The sequence below is a fragment of the Apaloderma vittatum genome, unplaced genomic scaffold (genome assembly GCF_000703405.1).
Source record: "Apaloderma vittatum isolate BGI_N311 unplaced genomic scaffold, ASM70340v1 scaffold30432, whole genome shotgun sequence".
NCBI lineage: Eukaryota > Metazoa > Chordata > Aves > Trogoniformes > Trogonidae > Apaloderma > Apaloderma vittatum.
In genome coordinates, this window is record NW_009705765.1 from 1 (window position 1) to 5,925 (window position 5,925).

The following is a 5,925-nucleotide window of genomic DNA, read 5'->3' on the forward strand; positions in this document are numbered from 1 at the left end:
GGGCAGGATCCCCTCCCTCGCCCTGCTGGTCCCGCAGCTCTGGGTGCAGCCCAGGGCAGGGTGGGCTCTCTGGGCCACAGGTGCACACGGTTGGCTCGTGTCGATCTTATCACCCACCAACATACCCAAATCCTTCTCCCCAGGCCTGCTGCCGATCCACTCGATAGTTGCCCAGCCTGTACCGGTGCTTGGGATTGCCTCAACCCACTTGCCCTCATTAAACCTCAGGACATGGTAAATTGGACAGAGGAAAGAAATAATCTCATTTGATATTGCCAAAGGCACGGGGGAAGCACATGCCTAGGAGCTAGTGGTAGAAGTCAACCGTTGGTTGGTTTTTTTTCTGGGAAGGCTGGGGATCAGAACAAAAATCTTCACAGATGATGGGCAAAAAGGGCTTTGGAGTGTCAGCAGCAGAATAGGAATGAATAGCGGGTACCAAACCTGTGTGTGTCGTTAGGAAAATCGCTAATGAACACTCTTTAGGTCTAGGTAGCACATGTCGAAACAGATTTAAATTGCTTCCTGGTTAATATTTTTGGGTGCAGAGTGATTACAGGAGGGGTTTGGGATCTACAGAAGCTACTGGGTGAGAGACTGGAAGTTTGATGGGTTTTCCTTCTTGGGGAGGTGGTTAGGACGTGTCTCGCTCATAATTCGTAAGGCCGCAGAGAGATTTGCTGCTGGACGGTTCTTAAGGAAGCTAAATTTACGTTAGCCTACGATTCCACGGGTTAAAGTTGTTGTTAAATGTTATTTAAGTCTTGGACTAGAGTCCTGAGGGAAACGGCCGTTTCTTTGATCAAAAAAAGAAAAAAGTCTTTAAATAAAAAAGGTCGGTGCGGTGCTCGGTCGTGGCTGTGTTTTCCCGTCTCGGAAGTTACGACGCGTGAGCTCGGAAAACCCTTCCCCGTGGGCGTCGCACGGGCTTTGCTGGGTGCGCCCGACGGGTCCGGTGCTGTTCTGGGGAAGGGGTTTGGAGTGGGAGCGCGCAGAGATCTCTCTGAGCAGGTATTTGGCAAGTCCGTTGTCATTTTATTCTGACCTGGAGCAGCCTATAGTATAATCCAAAGCGATGAGTGGAACAAACGGGGAAAGCAACGGCACAGGCGCCTGTCTTATCACACCGGTAAATGTGGTGGGTTTAGGGCTCGGAAGTACCAAGTTGATGGAGTTTTGGGGGTAAGTTCCTGCAAGCTCTTACACGTGCCTCTGAGCTGCTCGGAACGACGGCGATTTTAAGAGACAGCTCGAAGAACGCGAAAGATCCTGGCGCAAACGGGGCGCACAAAGCGTGAGGGGTAGCACAGAGAAAGCAACGGTGTGAAGTAAAGAGGGGGGGAAATAAAAGAATGTGTGTTGTGGTTGTCGCTGGTGAAGGAGGAAGGAAGGGGAACAAGCGATGAGCTGAGGGCTGGTCACACGCTGGTGGGAAGCTTGGACGTGCTGAGGTGGGAAAAGAAGCATTTTTGGGGATTCAGGGAGGGAAGGTCAAATCAGCTCACAGGTATGAGAAGAGTGAATGTGGCGGTCGCTTGCTGGGTGAGCTGCGGGGGTAGCTGGACAGTCAGAGAGAAGAGGGGAGCGGCGGTCGAGGTAAAATGCTGATTCGGTCCAGGATTGGCTTTTTCATTGTCTGCGTAGGGAAGAATTAACGGATGAGTAAAATGACCTGCTCAGTGTTTGTAAGTGCCGTCAGTTTTGTGACTTTATTCGCAGATAGTTACTGCTTCACGTTGTCACAGAATAAAATTGAACACCGTTCCTCTCTAATTCTCAACGTGCGCTTTGTCGTGCTCTGGCAGTTCCTGAGCTCAGTGTGTGGATGCAAGGACTTGCTTAAAGTCTTCCCAATAAGTAAATTCGGAGCCCGATGCAGCGGTGGAGGTGATGCCACTTCAATTTAATTTGGTTTCAGATTTTAAGCTTCTTAATTTTATCAGTAAGAAAAATGACTGAGGTGTTGTGGCTGATTTGGCCCGACTAGCAAACATTTGTGTGAAACAAGAAGAGGGTCGCGTGGTGGCCTGTAGGATTTTCTCCTTTCCTCAAACCTGACCATTAAAAGTTTACGTATTGGTGTAGAATTGTTTTACCGTGAACTGCTTTTCCTTTGTGCATCAGCTTGTGCGATAAAGCCCGTTGTCAGGGGCAGGGTGTAGCGTAAGGGACTGAGCTGTCACCAGGTCACACTGTTCCACCCTTCTTTTTTCTAGTCGTAAAATTGAGATTTTACCTGATTCCCTCTGGTCTCACGGGTAATGACAGCACTTGTGATTTTTCAGTGTGTTCTGAGTTGAAAAGCCATAGCTGCAGATAGAAATCCCTTGTAATAATCATTTCGCCTAGGACACGCGAAATGAAGTTTATTTTCTCTGAGGACGTAGCCGATGAAGCTGCAGCTTCCTATCGATTTGCTTTTGGGGCTCTGGGCAGCTTTTCTTCCGACCCCGCTAATCGCGGCGTCTCTCTTCCAACCTGTGGCTCCGCACTTGCCTTCGTCCTCTCCTGGTGCCGCCTTTCCCACTCCTTATCTTTCCCCTTTTCCTCCAGGGCTTGTGTTTCCTGAGCCACCTCCAAGTGCCACCTCCTCACGGCTGGGTTGCTCCTCAGGGCTGTTTTGCGAATTAGTCCTGACGAGGGGGCGCGTGGCTCTGGGACCTGCAGGTGGGCTCGGGTCGGCGCGTGCTGCCCCGCCGGGAGGCCAGACGTCGCAGAGAATTGCTGAGCGCCTTGAAACCTTCTCGAAACCTGTTTTGAAGTTCGTTGAAAGCTCTTCATAGCAATCCAATTACAACCCAGCCTCAGTAATCGTGTAAAAGATAAGAACGGAAAACTGTGCCGTGTGATGCTCTCTTCAGGTGATTATTATTTTCCCGACCTGTTTCTGGCAGATGTTGTTTTCAGAAAACGTGTTTGAATGAGGAAGATATTTAAAGACTTTGAATGCCACGGAAAACAAATATGTTTGCCTGGGTTGTTCTGTTTTGGCTTCTGGAACACGAGAAAGGAGAAAATGGAAAGGGGAAATGGGTTTAAATTGAAGGAGAAGAGGTTCAGATTGGATCTTGGGAGGAAATTCCCCAGTGCGAGGGTGGCCAGACTCTGGGCTAGATTGGCCAGAGAGGCTGTGGCTGCCCCTCCCTGGAGGTGTTCAAGGCCAGGTTGGATGAACCTGGAGCAACCTGGGCTGGTCGAGAGGTTGGATCAGATGATCTCTGAGGTCCCTTCCAGCCTCGGCTGCTCTGTGATTCTGTGATTCTCTCCCGGGGGGCTGTGAAGCCGCAGGAGGGGGGGGGGTGGGAGGAAGCAGCGTGTTGTACCCACGGGGCCGGCACTGCGGCGTTAAAGCCACCGGTATGTCCTGGCGGCTGTCGTGGCCCCGCAGGAGTCCTGCTGAGGGTTCCTGATCTTCACGTCCCCAGCTGGGTGAACTTTGCTTGTGTCCTTCCTCTCCTCTCGTCCTCTGAACACCTGACCCTGCTGAAACACCGGCATTCGGCTTCTCCTGCGGAACCGCCTCTTCGGTGGTTGTCCACACGCCGTGTTCGTGTCTTGTGCATGTTCTGTCTGTGATGGTCGGGGTTTTTCACACCCGTACAGATATCCTGGCCTAGACAGGCTGTGGTTGTTCTTTGGCAGCTCAGGGCTCTGCGTGCGAGCGCAGGAGGCAGCCGGGCACAGGAATCCCGTCAGCAAGGATTCACATCAACTTTTGCTTTAATATCATGCGCTAAAGTGGTTGATGACACAGCCGGAGCAGCGTCTCTGATGACAGAAGTGTCTTCCCATGCTCCAGGAAGCGCAAACGAGCGTGTGAATTCATCTGAGGGGGTTGTTCTTTGCTTTCTTCTTTTTTTTTTTTTTTCTGTTCTCCCATCTTTCTTCCTGAACGGTGGGTAAGTCCTCAGCCAACAAGGAGATTTTGTGGTGTGGGTGTAAACCACCGCCCGCTTGGGTTAAGCTTAACTTTCCTCGTGGCTCAGATGATTAACACTGGCTTGATCTCTGGGGTTTGGATGCTTTGTCGTAAGCTTCGTTAGCTGCATCGTTCCTCAGATGGAACTACTTCTGCGCACCCAGACCAAGAGTGGCAGCGCTGGGAGCAGCTGGGCTCTGGTTTTAAATGAAAATAAATAAATAAATGTGTTGACGATCGATATTAAAAGCATTAACCATCCTTTGACAGGGGGAAATTACAGTACAGTATTCACATATTTCGAATTTTCACCTGTTGCTTATAAGTGGGTTTACAGGTAAATTCTATTTTCGCAGGAGGTTACAGGAAGGGTCGATGTTTTGAACCGTCAGCTGCGGAACTGTGCTGGTCTGAAATGGTTGGGTTTGATGATCTCTAAGGTCCTTTCCAACATTCTATGATTCTGTGCTTGCTGATTGATTTTAATCTGAACTTCATTTCTCCTAGAAAATCAAAATTTCACTCCCTCTTTCTTTTTCCTTCTACAGAGTCAAAGATGTTGGCTTCCCGTAGCAGAAGAGATCTTCTGTGGAACATATCTCTGTAAACCTTCCCTAAAATTCCCCGACGGCACATATTCCGCCTGTGATGGACCCTCGGAATACTGCTATGTTAGGCTTGGCTTCTGATTCTGAAGGGTTTTCTGGGAAAAGCCCCTCTGTGGTAAACATTGGCACCTTGGTGGGAAAAGGAGAGGTAGAGCTGGAAAGTTGCACCAAGGAAGAAGACGACGGGAAGAAGAAGAGTCGGGAGGGGAACGGCGCGGAGAATGGGAAGAACGAGGCTCTGCCCGACGCGCAGCAACAGTTCTCGGTGAAGGAAACAAACTTTTCGGAGGGGAACTTGAAACTGAAGATCGGGCTCCAAGCGAAGCGAACGAAAAAGCCTCCCAAGAACCTGGAGAATTATGTGTGCCGGCCCGCCATAAAAACCAGCATCAAGCAGCCGAGAAGGGCGCCCAAGAGCGGGAAGATGACAGAGGAGAAGAACGAGCACTGTCCTTCGAAACAAGTGAGTGGTGTGTTCGCAAAGCGGTTTGCGAGTTGTTGGACGTTTAAACCGTGTTGAAAAGTTTCTGGCGTCTCTGCACAGTCGTGTTTTGCCCGATTGTTTTTTCCATGTAACCTCCGATATCAGAGATTCCGGTGTTAGAAATGGTTTGGTTGAATTTCCATTGACAGGAAAAAAACGCTTTTGTTCTTTCATGGTTGCCGACGTCGGGTTTTTAACAGTAGTGAAAGATAATTCCCGTGTTAACATGAACATCATAGATAAATTTCTGAAAGGTTTTTAGTCTCGTATAGAAGAAAATGAGGAGCTTTTCTCTATTTAAGTGGGGATGTGTGTTTGCTGTGCTTCCCTCTGGTGTTTGCATTTATATTTATTTCCTCTGTGTTAGAACCATCGGGTTTGCTGTGGGTCTTAACTGACTGTATCAAGCAGTGTCTGAAAAGTCAAAAATACTTCTCCAGAGATGTTACAAACCAGCCTAGTGCTAAACTGCATCTAAACGGCTTGAGAGATGTGCCAGGGATTTTCCAAACCTTAAGAGATAGCCCTGCCTTGAGGAGGTTCTTGTTCTGCTTGATGGAACAAGCAAGAGCAGCGCTACCAGACGGGGGAAGACGGGAGAAAAAGGCGAGAATTACAAAGGGTGGTTGCACAAATGCTAAATTTTAGAAGTGTTTGGTTGCCACGTGCTCTTTCTCCCAAGGCATCGAAAACTTTCGCTGAGTAGTAGAACGTTAGATCGTGCCCTCCGCCCTCGGTCTCCCTTTGGGCCGTGCCGACACGCGTAAAGCTGAAGCTTTTCCCCGCTCTCCCGTTTTTCTTGCTCCCGTCCGTGTTTCCTTACGAGCGCACGTCACCTCTCCCAGGGTCCTTGCACGTTCCTCGCGCAGTCGGTGCCGGGCGGGTCAGCGAGGAAATCCCTGGAAGCTGGAGTC

General features: G+C 49.7%; 1 pseudogene; it reads left to right on the top strand.

Annotated features, from left to right (window-relative positions):
• Positions 1-4,567: 4,567 nt before the first annotated feature.
• On the top strand, positions 4,568-4,990 carry LOC104271024 (annotated as a pseudogene).
• Positions 4,991-5,925: the final 935 nt, after the last annotated feature.